Consider the following 20,543-nt stretch of genomic DNA (forward strand, 5'->3'; position numbering starts at 1 on the left):
CAGATCGACGCGTCGTCGATCGCATCGAACGATCGCATCGCATCGCATCGGCATCGGCATGGTCTTCACTTCGTACACTTGACTGAACAAAATGTATAGTATGGTGAGATACTCGTCTCGGTGGGGCATTCAGATTCAGATTCAGTGGCTTTATCTTGGGCGCGTTAATGAGATTTGCTTGTATCTGGAGCCATTCGGTAGATGCATATCAGTGGGTTTCAATTAATTGTGGCGACGCTTATTAGTCATCCATCTAACAAACTAAACTCTGGGCACTGGCGCTGAAGCTGGCGCTCTGAAAATCTCACTATCTCTCAACATAAGTATCGCTGTATCAACTCTCCTAGTGTTATGCCATTGACCCCAAACTGACCTTGGCCAGTTGGGCATTTCTGACTCTGTGTCTGTCTGGCTGTCTGTCTGTGTGTGTGTGTGCGCGCCAGTTCCTGGCTGCCTTCACAGCTGCCTTATAAATGTGCATTTTATGTTAATAAAAATGCATTTTTATGCCGTTTCTAGATCAAAGTTCTTTTCAGCGGTATTTTCTTTCAAGTGGCGCTTAAAATGGCGCCAGATACTCGATGCTTCTATATACAAGATATATTGATAAGTGCGAAAGAACTTTCCCATGCGATTTTCGGCAAAACTAATGGCTTAATTTGCAGACTGTTACTCCTACTGCATTGACTTTGCAGAACCTTCCTATCCCAGATATCAGAACGCTTGATCACTGCAAACAATTTTAGCCAAATTGCAAGTCAAAGTCCGTACATAAAACAGAAAAAGGATAGAAAGAGCAAGAGCTAGTAAGACTCAGACCAAGCGAGAGCGAGCGAGAGAGTGAAACACAGACGGGGCGCTAAAAGAACAACTATTAAAACCGCTCGACCGACGCGTCGTCTTTCAGTGTTCGGTTTGGGCCGAGAACAAAACCTGAAACATGAAATTCCTGCGTAATTTGTAAGGAAAGGCGTGAAGAACACCAACGAAGGCAACACCTTAATTAATGTTATTAAAATGGAACGAACGACCGACGGACCAACGATTGGACCTGGACCTCAAACTCAAACTCAAACTAAAACCGAACCCCGAGACCTGCGTCTTTTTCAACTTGCGACTGAGATCCATTGGACACTGCTGCAGCAGGTCCAGGCGCAAAAAAATAAAGAAGGCAGACACACACTCACACTTGCACATAGAGACAGAAGAAGAATGTGGCAAAAGGGAAAAAGGGTCGGAGCCGAGGTCCGCTTGATCGGTTCGTTTTTGGGCTGGTTTGACTTGGCCGGCCTGGCTTGGCTTGGTTTGGCTGGCTGGTCTCACTCCTCAATCGCTTTGGCCATGCACGTTCCGGTTGAAAAACCGAATTGGAATGGGCAAATGGCAATGGGAAATGGCCTGTTGTCTTCATTTGGGGCTTGGCCTGGACTAAACGCATGGTAAAAGTGATTGGAAAGTGGCCAAAAAGTGTTGTTGCTTCTGGGGCTGGCCACTCTTCAAATGAGCTGCAATTTCTTAGTTTATTATACAGAGTGCTGTGCTCGCCATAAGTAATTGCTTTATTCCCTATGAATGGAAACTGTTGAGAGTCCATTAAAAACACACAAATTTAATTATATCAGAACTCCAACCTTCTGAATTTTTAAAAGAGTTGTAAAAATTTGTAGGGTGATTCCTTCACAATATTTATCATTTTGAACGCCTATTAACTGTACGTTTTTCAAAGGACTTTATTCCTTTTTCAGATATTTTATTTTAAGTATTTTATTTTATGTAATTAAAATTTTTTTAATTGAAAGAAAAATTTATTTTGAGTAACTAACTCTCTATGTTATAGTGTCATTTGGATTTCATATTTCGTATAACATTAAATATTGTAATAATGTTATCATATTATTGTCTTCACTTTAATGCCTGCCTCATGACTTATTAGGTCCTTTAATTTTTTTTATTAAATTTTATTACTAAGTAAAGACATCTGAAACTGCAGTTTTTGAAATATATGAATACAAAGTGAATACAACAACGCATCATATATACACAGTAAGGGACGAACAACGAAACTTTTGTGCTGTGAGATGCCGCTTGCAGTTAGTTCCCAGCCCATTCTAGGCTGACAAGAGATTTATCACTGGGCACTGAGCGTGGAGCGCTGACTACTTGACATATTCATTAAATTTGCCACATTGTTGCAGCAGCAGCAACAGCAATGCCAGACAGTGAGATACAGAGAGATGGTAGAGAGATGGGCATCATTTTGACACCTTAATGCGGTAATTAGGGTTTTCTCAGCATTAAGCCAGACAGCAGTAACACCCTGGTCATGCCCCGTCGTCCCGTCTCGAGTTGTTGAACCATCCTTAAAAGCCGATCATCATGAGCAAATATTAACACAGCGCAAAGACCAAAGGCGCAATCGCGATGGGCAGCCACAAAACCAGAGAACTAAACAACGAATGGCCAAATGGTCATGCTATGTGTGTCTGTCTGTATGCGTGTCTGTGCCGTTAACGGTTTACGCCGAATTGGCTTAAATTATTAAAAGATTACAGCCAAAGATCATCAACGCCGAACATGCACGGCGATCTCTCAGCACCACAGACAGAGAGAGATCCTTGCTTGGCGATTTGGGTGTGAAGATTATGACACAGCACAAAATAAAACACCAACTCAAATGAGAGAAAAGAGAGTAGCGGGAACAAGACAGAGAGAAAGAGAGAGAGAGAGAGAGAGAGAGTAAGCGAAGGAGGTGGAGACGAGTCAAAGGACCAGCAGGCGCAGCAATTAATTTCAAATTTTTAACATCTCTTCACAATGCACACGAATGAACAAGACGAAACAAACGAAACAGCAATCGAAGGCAAAGCAGCAACAACAACGCAGACAGCTGGGCAAGTGTGTGAACGAGATGGCAAACAGAATGAGACAAAGAAAAAAGGAAATTGCAGACAAATTAAGATAAATGAATTGTTTAATTGTTGCATGTGGCGTTCATTTTTATTGTGGGTAACTGCTAATTTACCTTGTAAAGTGACTGCGAAAAGGGTTATAAACAAATTATACGCATAAAACACATAAATATATGGACATATAAATTATAGTGAGTGTGTATGTGCTATTACTCTTTTCACTTACCTTACTTATACAATTTTATGGGAAATTTTTACGAAGAAGAAGAAGAATATCGCTTCTTAAATTTGCACACAACATTCACTGCACTTTCAACTTTGACACTTCACTTTCACTGCACTTTTGAGCTTTAGCACACTTTTTATGCACTGCGCAATTAAATTTCACTGCTCATCACTTGCAAAAAAAGAAAGAAAAAAATTTGGAGACGCTCAGCAAAAAGCGCTCCCCCACATACACTAGCACTTTATCTCTTGCGCACACACACACACGGCCATCCTATGCATTTAACAACAACTTGTGCATAGACAATTCTCCACATTCACTGAACTCTCCCGCTTACTTTGCACGACAATAGCGACTGTCGACTTTCAAGTCTCCAAATTTTTTCCGGCTGCTTGCAATTTTTTCACTTTGCTTTTACACGTGGTAAACGAATTGAATTTTAACAATTAACGACTAAACGCGATAGTTGTTTTGTGTACCTATTAGCAAATGCATATATTAATTATTTATATTGCACATTTAAAACGAAAATAACTTTCTAATTAGACACGCGGACCCCGCTTACAAATGCATCGAGGTGTTACTAGTGAAACTAATAATCAGAATAGTCGATAGCATATTGATTATTGATTATTATCGATTATTGAAAGTCGATTACCTATTAGCTGAAAATAATAGCCAAAATAATCATAATAAACTGTTTAATATTGTTATACAAAGAAGTGACGTACTTAAATGTATTTATGTGTGAGCATGCATTATTTATGCATTTAAAATATTCTAATTGTCAATGCAGTAAAACAGCTGGTGGTCAGCGCTGGTCGCCAAGAAGTGTGACCACACTGATGAAAAAGCTTTAAGCTCAGCTTGAAATGTTATTAGTTTCGCATTAACACCCATACAAATACCAATATAAATGGACTCACACATATACACTGCGATCTCTGGGCTCATCAATCAACGTCCTGATGTCTAAATAATACACACACAGCCACAGCCGCCAAACGAAAAAGCAATCTGCCATAAAGGACTACCACACTAATTAATACTGCCGCCCTGATCTGACTGATGGGCCCAAAACAGTTTCGTGTTGCAGCCACACACAAACAAACATCAACAATACCTACAACAACAATAACAACAACAGTGTTCTAAGCTAAATAAAGTTATTAAGCAGTCAAGGGCCAAAAGGGAAATGTTTTGCCAAAAAGAGCATGAGATAAAAGCACAAAATGAAACGAAAAGAAGAAAAAGCCCAAAACGCAGCATGTGTTAAAATAATATAGAGAGTGCGTGTGCTCAACAGACCCCCCGAATGGAGGAGCCAACAGACCCACAAGGATGGACAGATCAGATCAGACCAAGACCAAGAGAGCAGAGAAGTTAATAAAAAACACATAATTGCGTATGTTTGGACCAGGCACACATGAGTTCCGTGCCAACTTGAAGTCGCAGGTACCGCTTTTTCGGCCCCGTTAATGCCCACACTCCACAACTGCCGAACTTCATCTTTAGCTTCAACTCCAACTCCAACTCCAACTCCAACTTCATCTCCTCCAGGTTGAGCATCCTCAGCTCGCCGCGTGCTCAAGTGCGAAGTTCTGCGCAAACGCCAAGCGCCTGTGAAAATATGATTTTTGTTGCCATTTCGTGTTTTGCCACTTTGGAGGTCTTCATCATTTTTTGCCTTTCCTCTCTGCCAACTCTGCTGTGTGCATGTGAGTGTGTGTTTTTTGTGTTCTCATAAAACTGACCCCATGGGCAGTGAAATTAAGTTGATTTTTAATGCAGTCATGGTGGGTAGCCAGCAAGGTGGTTTCATTCCGAAGGCTCAAAGACACCCAAATTTCTGGTATTTTCATTGATTCCACAACTGAGTCGGTTAAATGTACTCGACTTTTTAATTTATCCAAAGAAATATCTTTTGTTTTGCAGTTGTAATTCAGTTTTAAGAGAATAATTAAGAATTTATTTACATTTATTCCAATTTCATTTAAATTTATAAATTAGATTAAATTTACTTCAATGTGCTTATGAAATTTATCATAAAAAATAAACATTTTCTTAGTTCTTAAAATGTTTCCAAATATCCAATAAGTAAATTTCTTCTTTTTTTTGGGGACTATCAATTTCTCTACGCTTTATTTGAAAAATAATTATTTTTAGTAATAACAATATTACAATATTATTAATATATAAAATGTACAAATTTATAATACTTTATAATCGCTAAATCCACTTAAAATAAAGATGTTTTAATTAATACCTTAGAACTTGTTCATTCTAAGTGGTTTGAATAGGATCATTAATATTGTCAATTTACTGTTGATATAATTATGATTAGCATTATTATCGTTATTATTAGTCATAATTCTTTTGGCTATGCGTTCCGTCATATCTACAAAAGTCCAGAATTATTAACTGTAATGTCTTTTGCATGAAGGCAACCCACGCTGGCATTCCGGCTGCTCATCTTGTGACGAACACCACGAGGTTCTACTCGTCTAAGCCTACTCTGTCTAGCTAACTTGCCGGCTCAGTTCAGGGCTGGGGTGGGTCTTTGGCTTCGACTGGGTAGTAAGTCATCATAAATTAAAGTGTAGACAGAGTGTAATACTAGGGGAGAGGGACAGTACTCATCTCGCATTATCTCAAACGCTCGCACATTCAGTGCCCAATTAGAATTAAAAGTTTAACACATTATTGTTTTCTTCTCCATGATATACAGTAATTTAATAAACATACTTCATTTTGTTTATAAAAATTATCTCTAGTTAACAATAGTGCTTGATTTATTGAGCCTTTATTTATCGTTACGTTAGTTTGTTTTACTTAAACGGTTGTCTTCATGACTTAATAATACGAAAGATAGAGAACCAACACGGAACACACGGAATTGAGAACCTCACAATCACAACCCCAATCAACTATAATATAGACACGGCTATGCCGTACTTACGCACTTTCCATCGATGTTAGCAGGCCTGATAACTGATGAATCCGTCGTAGCATATATGCTTGTTGATGTTAGCTGTTAAAGATGATAAAGGGTTATGGTTATCAGGCTTTCAAATCCCTATGAACCCCATGTTGGCTGTACAAAAGTCGAAAAATGAGTTAGTCGATTTTTGACAAGTACTAATACAAATTCAATTTAATTATTCAATTTAGCAAACCATGTTGGCACTCTTAGTGCATTTTGCGAACGAAAACAATCCAATGCAGATGGTGCCGGCGTGTTTTTTGTGGAGCCGTAGATCTCTCGCCGGAAGATCTACGCTCCTTTGAACGTCTCTAGTATCGCCTTCGCTGAGCCGCTATCGAATACCGTTTGATAATCTGCAGCGAAGATTTGCTGCCGCAAGATTATCGCCTTATTCCCACTCTAGCTGGCTGTTCGCAGCGAGGTTCGCTGCCTTCACCAATTCTCCCTTAGGCTTGCAGGTTAGGGTGAATATCCGCGTGCGCTTCACTAGTGGCACCTGTTCAACAGGTGGGGAAGGCGAGGACCGCAATGTGCAACACCTATTACACTCTATGGAGGGTCTAGCGTGTGCAATTGCCAGCGGTATGACCAATAAGCTGCATAAAATAACATTTTTACCGCAAGGTCTAATCAGATTGACACTACTTACCAATCAGTGGCAAAGAGAAAATTTAGCAATTCTAAATTCTCTAAAAGAGCCGGCCAATCCAAGTTGGGACAAAGAAAATCTCGAATGCCCAAAAGTGTTGGCATTCCTTTCTCGGTTGCAGTATTATTTTATATTTATTTTTGCAATTTTTCTTTGCAAATTTTTGGTCTGATGTATTAATGTTCTCAGTGAAAAAAGTGCATAAGTGAAGATGGCTGCCCTTAGTGAGTGCTCAAAGCATCTCTGTGTGGATCAATGCAATACTTACTCCCCGTTCGATAGACTCAACAGTTGAGCTATGCTAAGTGGAGTTGCCAACTTAATTAAGGCTTTGGCGCATCAGCTGATGCTTTGATTTGTGACAATCAGATGTTTATTTGCAACTTTGCAACTTTAATTTGCAACTTTAATTTAGACAACTACCTCACAACAGCAGATTTTAATCGAGAGTTCAATCGAAGACGTAAAATCTGAAAGAAGGTAGTTACTCTTTGAATTCCCACAAGTCTTTAGCATGAAATTGACCAATTTCCTTGCCCTCTAAATTTTCTAATAGGTATAAGGCCTGTCCAATTTTTCGTTTTACTCGTGCCTTAAGGCCGACTGGTGCAAGCTTAGCGTTGAAATTGTGTGCCATATTGCTCAGTGCCCAGTTACGCTTAATTACTGTCTGGCCAACTTCAAAGGTTCGTTGTTTAGTACGAAAGTTATACGATCTCTGATTCTTTTCATATGCCTTTTTCAGATATTTGTGAATATCAGCACGGATTTTAGAAAATTTGTCAGCACGATCGAGTCGAGCAGTTCCTTCACTTAAGAGATTCAAATTTTTAAGTACTGTGTAGTCTTTACCATGCGTCATCATATGTTGTCCAAATACAACATAGTACGGTGACGCGCCTATCGATTGATGTATGTTATTGCGTAGAGCACAATTGATACTGCTAACATATATATCCCATTCTCGCTGGTCTGAACGAATAAATGATCTTAACGCCGCATTAATGGATCTATTGACTCTTTCAGCTGCATTACTTTGAGGGAATATGCTCCAGTGAACATGTGTTTGATACCATACGAAGACAAAAATGCAGCGAATTCTCGGCTTTTAAACTGAGTGCCGTTGTCGCTGATTATGAACTCTGGTGTGCCAAAACAGTTAAATACAGTGTTGCGCAAGTGATCAATGATTATTAAAGTCGAAAATTTCTTAACTGGTATAAGAAATGTGAATTTTGAAAGATGATCTAGGATGATAAAAATTCCAATATTACCAAGTTTTGAGCGTGGAAACGGACCTATGAAATCTATGTAGAGTCTTTGAAATACTCGCTCACTAATTGTTTGAATACCCATTGGCGGCTTTAGATTTTGTGTCGGGTATTTTGAGGTTTGACATATTTCGCATTTGCTAATAAAGTCTCGCACTTCCACTACCATTCGTGGCCAATAAAAATGCCTACGAATGCGTTCTAGACACTTCGCTGTGCCGCAATGTGCTGACGTTGGGGTACAATGAGCTGAAACTATCACCGAATTTCTGAGAGATGTAGGGACGTACAGTTTCCAGCCATCGCCAATATCTTCGCTGACGTCGGAAGGCAATACTGCTCTGTAATATAAATATCCGTCTATGATTTTGAAATCCGGAAGATTGGATTTGCTCATCTTCTCTTTTAACTCGACATAATCACTTTCGAGAAATGCATCCGAGTTTAAATCTATCTCTGGTAGTATTTCGAGCTCAACAACATCTACATTTTCTTCGAATGCTCTGGAAAGAGTGTCAGCGACTACATTTTGACTGCCCTTTCGATGTTCGATCTGAAAATCCATTCCTTGTAGCTTTAACGCCCACCGAGCAAGTCTGCCATGAAGGTCTGTTTGATTCATCAACCATTTCAGACTTGCATGATCGGTTATAACTTTGAATGATTGGCCTTCTATATACATACGGAATCGCTTAATGGCTAATACAACTGCCAAGCATTCTAATTCCGTTGTAGAATAATTTCGTTGTGCTTTGTTCAACTTTTTCGACATATATGCAATGGGTAGTTCGTTGCCTTCTGCATCAAGTTGAGCTAATACGGCGCCGATGCCATATGTTGAAGCGTCACATTGCACTATGAATGGCAACTCATAGTTGGGATGACGCAAAAACGGAGCAGCACATAGTCTATGTTTTATTGCTTCGAACGCATGTTGGGCCTCTTCATTCCATTCAAATTTCTTTCCTTTTAGCAGCTCTGTTAGTTCAAAGATGACCGTTGAGTACTGGGGAATAAAACGCTGGTACCAACCAGTCATGCCCAGGAATCGTCTCAGTTGGCGTCTGGACTGTGGCACCGGAAATTCGGAAACGGCTTGCACTTTCATTGGATTTACTCGAAGTGTGCCTTCTCCTACTACATGGCCTAAGTAATCTACTTCTCGTATTCCAAACTGACTTTTGGTAACATTTATTGTTAGTCCCGCTTTTCGTAATCTATTTGCCACTTCGGTCAGATGCAGTAAGTGGTCTTCAAAGTTAGAGGACATGACCAATAGATCATCTAGGTATACGAATACGTGTTCCTTCATGTCATAGGGAATTACTTGATCCATAAGACGACACATTGTATGAGGTGAGTTACACAAGCCAAATGGCATCCGAGTAAACTGATACAAGGGTCTATTTGGTACCGTAAAAGCAGTTTTGGTCGCGCTTCTTTGTCTAGAGAAATTTGCCAAAAGGCATCTTTTAAATCGATTTTGGAAATGCACTTAACAGATGGCAATCGACTTAGAAGACCTTCTAAGCTAGGCATGGGATATGCGTCCTTCTTCGTCACTGCGTTTAGCTTTCGAGAATCAAGACATAGACGATCTTTGCCAGGTTTAACAATCAAAACCACAGGCGAGGACCATGCAGAGTTCGAAGCTTCTTCTATTACTCCTAAACGTAACATGCGGTCAATCTCGGCACAAAGTCGCTTTTCTTTAGCTGGAGATATGGGATAGTATCTTTGTTTAATGGGAGTACTATCTCCTGTGTCTATAGAATGTTCAAGAAGTGTTGTTTTTCCTAAGCCGTCCCTTTCGCATGACGGAAAAAATCAACAACTGCTTGTAATCTGCGTTTTGCATTACTGTAAGAGACAATTTGGGTATCGTTTCATTTTCAATTTCAGATTCAGTTACTGCATTAACATAACTAACAGAAATTCCAAATTTATTCCAAAAGTCAATTCCGCAAATAACATCTTGCGTGATGGCGCTAACAATTAGGAACTCAAACGATTGCTTTGTCGAATTATATTCGATTGGAAGATTAATGGTACCAGCGACCTTTTGAGGTTGTCCATCAGCAGTTTTAACAAATCCTTTGGATTTAAGATAGTTAATATTATTTTCAAGAATGTACTTTGCTAAGTTTCCTCCGATCACGCTTTTATTTGCTCCGCTATCGAGCAAGGCCAAACAACGCTGATCGAGAATGTTGAGGTAAGTAAAGGGTCGTATATCGTTGTCTTTATTTACGATAGCTGATATCCTATAAGAATTTAGTACACGCTTTTTCGACCAAAATGTATGCATACGATGAGCAGCACGCGATTTTGGAGATGTGTGTATTTTTCTTAATCGCAAATGATAAGGTATAAAATGTCGATGAATTTGTAAGTCAGGTAAGTTATTCGATATAGCAGGTGGTTGAGAATACTCTAGAGAATTTGGTTCTATTTTTAATTGCGGATATCCGCTTTTGGTGGTAAGCGAATACCCTTCTGCGAGTTTTCCTGTTTGGTTTTACATTTTGTACAGTTTGGTTTATATGTGTCAAGTTTTCCACATCCATAACAAAATATGCGACGTGATTTCAGGCAATCCTGGTAACGATGACCAATTTCATCGCAATTCCAGCATTTGAAATTATCAGAATACTTCATAGCATTTACATCTGCTGATTCTGAGTTTTCATCTTCAGAGCCTAACTCCAGGTCTTTTTCTAAAGCAATCTCATGAATAACTCGGTTGGGGTTATTCGATCGATTTTGATGTTTAGGCAGTTGGGAGTAGAATTCTTCATGTTTGTGACATTCTCTACGAAGGATAGCTAAATTTGAAATTGGAACATGTAACAGTTCATGTCGAAGATCTGGTTTCAAATTCTGTTTAACATAAGAGACCAATTCGGTATCGGATAGACGAGAATTAAGCGTATCTGCTATGTTCAACATAGCATCCAAATATTCATCGAAAGGTTCATTAAACTTTTGTTTCCTGCGCCGTAAGCTATCTTTTATGTCTTCATCGGTTCTTTGATTTTGGTATCTTTCGCATAAACGAGAACAAAGATTATACCAATTCCTATGATGAGAGCTACGATGAAATCTCCAATAGAAGGTTAACGCTGGACCTGAGAATAGTAAGTGAGCAAACTGATACAACGTATCAAAGTTTCCGCTCAAACAACGAGAGGTCAAGCAATTTATTCGATATATAAAGTCGTCGATTGGTATATCAGTTGGTGTACCACTGAACTTAAGATGCCAATTAACAATGGTACTAGAAATTCGGTCAGGCCGATCGAGACTACCAGATATATTTCCTGATTGCCCCAATCCTTCGTTATTCTGATCTGGAATTTCGTTATCCCATTCCAATTGCGGTTCCTCGGAACGAACTATTGGCGGTTGGGCGGCAATATTTAAGTTTCTAAAGGCAAATTCAACCTGATCAGCGATAGTAGCGACTAGTTCCGCTCGAAAGTTATCGAGTGAAGAAGTGATAAGTCCTTGAACTCGTTGTTCAGACACAGCTGGAACGGGTGTGGTTGTACTTCCTGTTGATGCTCGGGGTAAGCGACTTTCTCGCGCAGCATTTTGATGCTGCCTGGAAGTAGGTACATTTTGTTCTAAGCTTGCCCTATGTTGCCAAGAAGGAGATTGTGCGGCATTTCTCATGAGATTCTCTCTCTGATTAGCTCTTGTTTTTGGTCGATCTCGCGGTTTAGTGCCAGCGGCTCCCGAGGCATCGCGTGAAATTGGGGTGCTGCAACTGTATGAAGCATGCTTAACCCTTCAGATTGTTCTGAGCCAAAAATATCTCCTATCCTGCACGGCTTTTGCAAGTTGGACAAGTTTCGCTAGTATTGAGCCAATTGGATATACATTCGGAGTGAAAGTTATGACTACAAGGAGTTTTTACTAATTCAAATTCAGACGATTTTAAATCATTGCAAATTTTGCAAAGAATTAATGAACTAGCTGATGCGAGGTTTTCGTGGCTGCGAGTAACCGGCATAATGAATTTAAGTATGAATGTGAACTAGTACGGTATTCGATATTGACAAGGTAATTGACAAAAATAGGTTTACGATATGCGATAATATAGTGTTCAAGTTTTAAGTTTTAAGTTTGGGACTTACCCTTCAATGCGATTTTAAGACAATGCGAAGTGTGTACTGAGAGTCTGAATCTACTTTAATTAGTAACGTATTTGATGAGTGTTTGTGATTGAAAGAGGAACAGATCGATATTAACCAATACTGAACAATTCTCGATTTCAATACCACAACACAATATTGTGTACTGGGCCTAACAATGATTCGGTAGAGAATCGAAATTCATCCAATTCTACAAAAATTTCCTTAATCACATTATTGGCCAGAAAATTGTATTTAGCAGGTTTAATTCATTGATAACACTATCAATTAATGAATCCGCTATGTATGTTCTTTTCGCCTGGTCTGCTTCCGACTTTCTCATCAGTAAACAGCCAATCCAGAAGGCAGAAAATTCATACATCTATGTTTTCAATAAAAAGAATGAATATTTTGATGACGAAATTTTTATTTTGGGCACATTTTCCATAGGCCTCACGAGTTGGGCGCCATTTAATTATGTGACGAACACCACGAGGTTCTACTCGTCTAAGCCTACTCTGTCTAGCTAACTTGCCGGCTCAGTTCAGGGCTGGGGTGGGTCTTTGGCTTCGACTGGGTAGTAAGTCATCATAAATTAAAGTGTAGACAGAGTGTAATACTAGGGGAGAGGGACAGTACTCATCTCGCATTATCTCAAACGCTCGCACATTCAGTGCCCAATTAGAATTAAAAGTTTAACACATTATTGTTTTCTTCTCCATGATATACAGTAATTTAATAAACATACTTCATTTTGTTTATAAAAATTATCTCTAGTTAACAATAGTGCTTGATTTATTGAGCCTTTATTTATCGTTACGTTAGTTTGTTTTACTTAAACGGTTGTCTTCATGACTTAATAATACGAAAGATAGAGAACCAACACGGAACACACGGAATTGAGAACCTCACAATCACAACCCCAATCAACTATAATATAGACACGGCTATGCCGTACTTACGCACTTTCCATCGATGTTAGCAGGCCTGATAACTGATGAATCCGTCGTAGCATATATGCTTGTTGATGTTAGCTGTTAAAGATGATAAAGGGTTATGGTTATCAGGCTTTCAAATCCCTATGAACCCCATGTTGGCTGTACAAAAAGTCGAAAAAATGAGTTAGTCGATTTTTGACAAGTACTAATACAAATTCAATTTAATTATTCAATTTAGCAAACCATGTTGGCACTCTTAGTGCATTTTGCGAACGAAAACAATCCAATGCAGATGGTGCCGGCGTGTTTTTTTTTTGTGGAGCCGTAGATCTCTCGCCGGAAGATCTACGCTCCTTTGAACGTCTCTAGTATCGCCTTCGCTGAGCCGCTATCGAATACCGTTTGATAATCTGCAGCGAAGATTTGCTGCCGCAAGATTATCGCCTTATTCCCACTCTAGCTGGCTGTTCGCAGCGAGGTTCGCTGCCTTCACCAATTCTCCCTTAGGCTTGCAGGTTAGGGTGAATATCCGCGTGCGCTTCACTAGTGGCACCTGTTCAACAGGTGGGGGGGGAAGGCGAGGACCGCAATGTGCAACACCTATTACACTCTATGGAGGGTCTAGCGTGTGCAATTGCCAGCGGTATGACCAATAAGCTGCATAAAATAACATTTTACCGCAAGGTCTAATCAGATTGACACTACTTACCAATCAGTGGCAAAGAGAAAATTTAGCAATTCTAAATTCTCTAAAAGAGCCGGCCAATCCAAGTTGGGACAAAGAAAATCTCGAATGCCCAAAAGTGTTGGCATTCCTTTCTCGGTTGCAGTATTATTTTATATTTATTTTTGCAATTTTTCTTTGCAAATTTTTGGTCTGATGTATTAATGTTCTCAGTGAAAAAAAGTGCATAAGTGAAGATGGCTGCCCTTAGTGAGTGCTCAAAGCATCTCTGTGTGGATCAATGCAATACTTACTCCCCGTTCGATAGACTCAACAGTTGAGCTATGCTAAGTGGAGTTGCCAACTTAATTAAGGCTTTGGCGCATCAGCTGATGCTTTGATTTGTGACAATCAGATGTTTATTTGCAACTTTGCAACTTTAATTTGCAACTTTAATTTAGACAACTACCTCACAATCTCTTGTCCAAAACTATCGAATACTTCCGCGCTTGCTCACTCTGCCCACGTTCCACGTTCCCAGAACGTTGCCCATAATAAATTTAAACTTGTCTACACCTATTTTTACAAACATTTAAAAATTATTACACTGACTTTTTCATTATGCTACGAAAGCGACCAGCGCGAGACCACAAGAGACCAAACAAGCGACGCAGACTCCAGCCAACCACAAAACTCCAAGACCAAGTCCAGTCGAAGAGTCAGTCTCAGAGTCCGAGTCAGTCTCAGGCCTCTTCCCGTTCAGATCAGTTCAGTCCAGTCCACTCCAGGCCGGCCTGATGACCTTAAATTAAATGTGCAGCACATGAATTATGTAAGCTGTTTAATAAAGTGATTCCATTTGCATGCAAGAGCCCCGCACGCATGCTCAGCGGGCAGTCCCTCCAGGAGTTGGAGCTGGAGATGAAGGAGATGGAGGGGGAGGAGGAGAAGGAGCTAAAGTTGGAGCTGGACCCAGGCCAACAACTTACTCACAGCGCTGTTGCTGGAGCCCCAAGCGGAGGCATCGCGCAGCGCGCGCTGATTGTCGCTTAATAAAAATGGTTATTGTGTTTCTGCCCGGCTTGGCCTGGAAGCGCAAGAGGAAAAGGAAAAGGAGGAGTACAAGATAGTGACGAGGTGTGTGGGGCATGTGGTGTGCGGAGATTGCAACGGCTATTTATGTGTGGCTTTTGTAAGAATTATTAATGTAAATCTTTCATAATTTTCTTAAGCTGTGCGCGTGCGCAACCAAAGAGCCCCGGGGGGAAACTTTGGGCCTGGACCTGAATTCGAACCTGGGACTGTGGGGCATTTTTACAATGATTTATGGCGCCATCTGGCAAGGTTGTGTGGCATCCTGAAAGCTGCACCCAAAAGCTTAAGCTCCGCACTGCCTTGTTGAAGCTTTGAGCTTTGAGCTTTTCACGCTCTTTTGCTGTTGTTCTCATTGTGCGCCTCTCTTAATGTTCATTCTCTGTGCGTTGGCTCCACCCACACAGAAAAAGCATTCATTTTGTGTGTCGGCGCATGCGTCATGCCCCAAAGGGGGATGCCAACAAAATGAAGTTGCAAGGAACCAAAAAATGTGTGTGTGTGTGTTTGTGTCGTAGCAAACTGATTGCAACTTGACAGCAAATCAAAGCTCAAGTCGCTGTGAGCGCCATATGCTGTGTTGCAACCTGCAACGTGCGCCTTTTTGCCCCAATGAGAATGTGCCACACAGCTCCTTGTCTCCCATGCTGCCACAACCGAAAGGCAATGGCATGCCAAAAAGGTACGCCAACTGTTGCCCGTCAACTGCAACTTGTTGGGCTGCATTCGTCATTTACCACAGCGCCACATCAACGTCATAAACAACAATAAAAGCAAGAGCAAGAGCAAAAGCAAAAGCAACAACAACTGCAACTCCATCTTCAACTTCAACTTCTACTTCAACTGCAACAGATGCAACAGACAGGCAGACAGCTCCACTCCGGGCTCCACTTCGAGTGCTTCTTCTGGTTGGCTGACAGCCACTGCAAACTCAAGATGGCCGCCAGAGCCAACGAACAACGAGCGACTGTTGGGCAACTCTTGATGATCTCCTCATGGCAGAAGGGTTGCAGCTTTATGAACCTGCGATTTTTCACAGCTTGATTGATTGTGTTGTGTATGAGTCGACTTTTAATATTTAACATCGCATTAAATTGGATTTCAACTAACTAAAAATTTAAAGTTTATATATTTAACTAAAAGCTTATCCTATTTTCCACTTTAGTTGTTTAGATTTTGGAAATTTATCAACCAGTTAAATTACACTTAAAATTTCTAGTTTGAAGCTTCTATTAAAAAACAATTTAAATGTTTCCAAATAAAAGCTTAAACACTCATCGACAAACATTTATTTGCCTAGTTTATTGAGTAAAAGCTACACTGACTCATAAAAATATTGAATGTTTACCTAGATGATTATACAAGCTTTGCTATAGCTTGCGCATATGCTTAAGTGAAATGAAATCGTTGAATTTTAATCTAACTATGATCTAATATCCTATTTATACAGAATCTTTGTGAATCAGTCTGATTCATTGATGAATAAACATATGCTTAATTTATGCAAGCTAAAATTATTTGCTACTAATCTGAAAATCGTACTCATTCAACTATTTAACTATAGTAAAGAATAAAACCTTAAAGTTTCAGGTTCAATTCTAATTTAAATATTTTAATTGATCTTATTAAATATGAATTAATAACATCGCCAATCCTCAAAGTGATAAGATGCTTACTCTCATTCCCACAAGAAGTAAGACGCTTTTAACCAGTTAAATTATTTTAGAAAAGCAATTAATAAAATGAATTTTTAGTTGTCGATTGCTTTCAAGAGCTTAGTCTTACACAAGTACATTTTCCCATTACCTATATTAAAAGCTTCAGTATATCGGTATTTTAATAAACTTAAAAGCTCGATAATTGTATTCTTATATTTGCTAAAGCTCAACAATTTAAAAATTATATCATTGTTATGTGTTTCAAGAACTATGTTTTCAGAAAAGCTTTCATTACTCCAAATTCAATATTTTAATCAAATAAACATGAAGAGTAATTGTTTTCTCACATTACTTAAAATTCAACAATTAAAACAAGTAAAGCTATAGAAACTCGACTAACAAATTCTTTAAAAACCTGGAAACTTTTTGTCTGTCCTTTCGAGCTTAAGAGTTTTCGCAAGTACTTGAACTTTGCCCAGTCCTCAAATGTTCCGGTTTGCTGCTGAGTTTAGCTTGGTCTTGTTGTGCGCGCTGTGTGTGTGCTGCGGTTTGTAAACCACTTGAAACAATTTTTTAATTGTAATTTGCGCAAAGCAACGCCCCCTAGAGGGCAGAAGATAGCTAGCTGAGTGGAGTGTAGTGGAGTGGAGTGGAGTGAAGTTGCATAGTTTAGACGGAGGCATTGCTGGGATGCCAGCCGCGGCTGCGACGTTGCCAGGAATTTTCATAGAATGGCGCGTCCGGCATGCAGACGCTTTGTGCCAACAGCTGGGCGAGATTTGTAGGTGGGCCAAAAAAGCTGGCAATTGCCAAGCTGCCCAAGCTGCCAAACTGCCAACAACCAACAGCAAACAGGCAACGGAAAACAGTCAACAACGAAAACAACCAACAGCGATGAAGCGATGCCTCTTTAATGTGCAGCTTTTTGAGGCTTCTTTAAATTTCATCGCTGAGTCTGTCGCTGAGTTGCTGCGACGCCCTGTCGTTGTGGTTTATTTTTTTGTAGGCCTGGTCGAAGTGCAATTAAAAATGAAAAATTTTCCCACACATTTGGTCAACTGAACCCCGACTGAACGATAAGGACAAGCAGCATGAGCATGAGCAGCAAACCGATTGCAAAACCCATCCAAAAAAAACAAAAACCGAAGCGAAAACTCCAGAGTTCGAGAGCTCTTGCACTGATTTCTTTTTCATGTCAGAGCAATGCAAACTGCGTCCACTGATTGGAGGCCAACGGAATTTTTCCCATACTGCCGAAGCTGAAGCGGAGTTGCGACTTCACTTCACTCCACCTGAAACGCATCGAATTGGTAGCCCTTTGGGTTTGAGTTCGGGGTTTTTGGGGCTTGGACTTGGGCTTGGGCTTGGGCTTGGACTTGGGCTTGGGTTTACCTTGTGCCACTTTGGCCCAGTGGAATGCGTCGAGTTATGTTTGCTATGTCGTCAGGTTGGCCTCCACCTTGCCCCCCCCCCCATCTTCTCTGGCTGCTGCTGCTCCTCCTTCTACTTGGCTTGGCTCGCCTTGCACTTTGATTAATTTTCGCTTAATTTTTATTTTTATTTCTTACTTTTCGCAAATATTTGCTGTGCAAAATTTGCGTCATTTTGAAATGTTTGTCGGGATTTATGAACGTCGTCGTTGAGTTAATTAAATTCAGCAACAACAAAACCGAAAATTAACTAAATTACGTCTCTCTCTCTTTCGCTCTCTCACACACACACACTTGCTTTCTATCTCTCTTCATCTCTGTCGTTTCTGTAACCCTCGGCAACGCCATCAAAATGCTTGTTTTTCGTCATTTTTTTTTTTTTTCATTTTAATGAGCATAAATTGTTTTGGACTTTAAGGCACACCTGCAAAATGGCAGTGGAGCTCTTGAAAAACTTTTGGAAAACTCTATGCAAAGCAAAAGAAAAGCCACGAAAATGTTTCAGCGGTGAGGCGTGGGAATTTTCATCTTATGCAAATCATTTAGATTAATCTATTGTGATATCCATTACAACATGCCTGTGACAACCCTCAACCCCTGCACTAATTAAGGGCACAATTTTTGGATTGTGCTGCGAGAGGAGTTGACTATGCACATACCCTGCAATTTTATTGGATGCGGAGTTAAATATATCTTTAAATGTGAGGGTCATTTCTTGGGATTGAGCTGATTCTGTTTCCCAAAGAGAACTATGCCATACATCTAATTTATTTATATTTTATGAAAAAAAAGTTAAAGTTAATAATAATAATTCTTTCAGGCAAAATATCTCAATTATTTACTTTTTATATAATTCTAATAAGATGACAAATTCAGTTTATTTTCAGCAATTATTTCATTGGAATTTTCTTTCAAATAAAATTAAGTTAAATATCACATTTATTTATTTTGTATACAATTCTTATTAAGAATCAAATTAATTTTAATGTAAGCTGTATTTTTATTATCATCAGTATCATTATAGATCAAATATATTCACCATTTGAGCATCGTCTTGTAAATTTGGGAACCACGTTGAATTAGGAATATTCTTTTCCGAACAATCGAGTACTATAAAAATAGAAGACACGTTTAAATGATATTCTACTTCATTAAAATCATTGATATAAAATTTTGCATTATATTTAGCTAATATTCCCCTTTACATACCCTATAATCAATGCCTAGACAATAGCAACCCCTTCAACAAACAGAGATATCAACATCAACACTTGCCCCGGTTCAACAAAATATGTTAATATCTGTGCAATTGATCTGATTTTAATTTCAATGGCATCTCCCCCGTCTCCGCCCCGTTGGGCAACCCTTGGGCTGTTGTGGCTGCTATGCTAAACGAGCTGGGAATCCCTTACAGTTCACTGCACATTTTTCATGCTCAACAGCAACAACAACAGCGCGACAGCAAAAAACAACAACCACAACCCTTTAGCGATTGCAGTTGCAGTTCCAGTTACATTTTCAGCTGTCTGAGAGCCTGAATCCCAACTCTGTGCTCTGGGTCTTCGTCTCCGTCTGGTTGGTTAATCCTTTTGGTAATTTATGCGCACTCCTCTTGCTGCCACTTACCAAACTAATCATCAACATCATGATGCTGCTGCTGCTGTCCCTGCCCCGCCATGTCACGTGTCCGTCTGCTCTCTCTCTCTCTCTCTCTCTCTCTCTCTCTCTCTGTTTTTCATCCGCTATCATTATTGCTTCTTTGGCTGCTGCTGCTGCTTGTCGTCGTGGTTGTATTGTTTATTGTGACAATTCTTGTCAACAGCGCAGCAAATGTCAACGGCACATTGATGAATGTGCCGCCAGAGCCACAGTCACAGGCAGAGGCACAGCCAAAGGCACAGAGTCGGAGATCAGAGCACAGCACAGAATGAGAAGCAGTCTACAGCCAGGTGATGGTGATTCATGGCAATTGCATGCGGTAAAGAGATGCTCAAATTTGTTGTGGTTGTTATTATTGTCGTTCTTGTTGTTGTTGCTACTACTCAATGATGGTTTGTTTGGTTGAAAATACAATGCCAAAACTGGTTAATGCAAGTGCTAATAAAAATAGCTACTAACAGAAGCAAACGACAGCGATATGTATAATTTAATTAATGATGGAAAGAACCTCCCACAATTATTGTATTCATAATATAAATAAACAATAAGAAACAAATTGAAAAAATAAATAACAGAATATTTACTAACTCTGAGACAGACAATTTAAGCTAGAATGTAAAAAATAATTAGTGTAAATGAAATTTTTATGATACAAAGTTTTTTTTAAAATAAGAATTATGTATCGTGTTTTAAAAATGCAATAATTTTCCATATTGGATTTAAATGAATGAATTGTAAATTAACCAATATTGTGAAAGATATATAAAAAGTTTAAAAACTGATATGTATATGTACATACATATATCCACAAAAAGAGAAATACATAGATATTTAAATATTTCAAAAGAAATATAAAATATTTCTGAATTTAGAACCCATAATGATTGAAATATGAAATAGTTTTAATAGATTTGAAAGAATTCTG

General features: G+C 39.4%; 1 protein-coding gene across 2 annotated transcripts in view; it reads right to left on the reverse strand.

The window, feature by feature from the left end:
* Positions 1-3,332, reverse strand: part of LOC132795219 (protein Wnt-4) — a 110,498-nt gene extending 107,166 nt beyond the window's left edge. The window contains exon 1 of one of the 2 annotated variants that reach the window (XM_060805824.1): positions 3,141-3,332. The gene's annotated coding sequence lies outside the window, so the exon portion shown is untranslated. The remainder of the gene's footprint in view (positions 1-3,140) is intronic. The other variant, XM_060805834.1, reaches the window with a different exon arrangement.
* Between the last annotated feature and the right edge of the window lie 17,211 nt (positions 3,333-20,543).

The sequence above is a fragment of the Drosophila nasuta genome, chromosome 2L (genome assembly GCF_023558535.2).
Source record: "Drosophila nasuta strain 15112-1781.00 chromosome 2L, ASM2355853v1, whole genome shotgun sequence".
NCBI classification, from domain to species: Eukaryota; Metazoa; Arthropoda; class Insecta; order Diptera; family Drosophilidae; genus Drosophila; species Drosophila nasuta.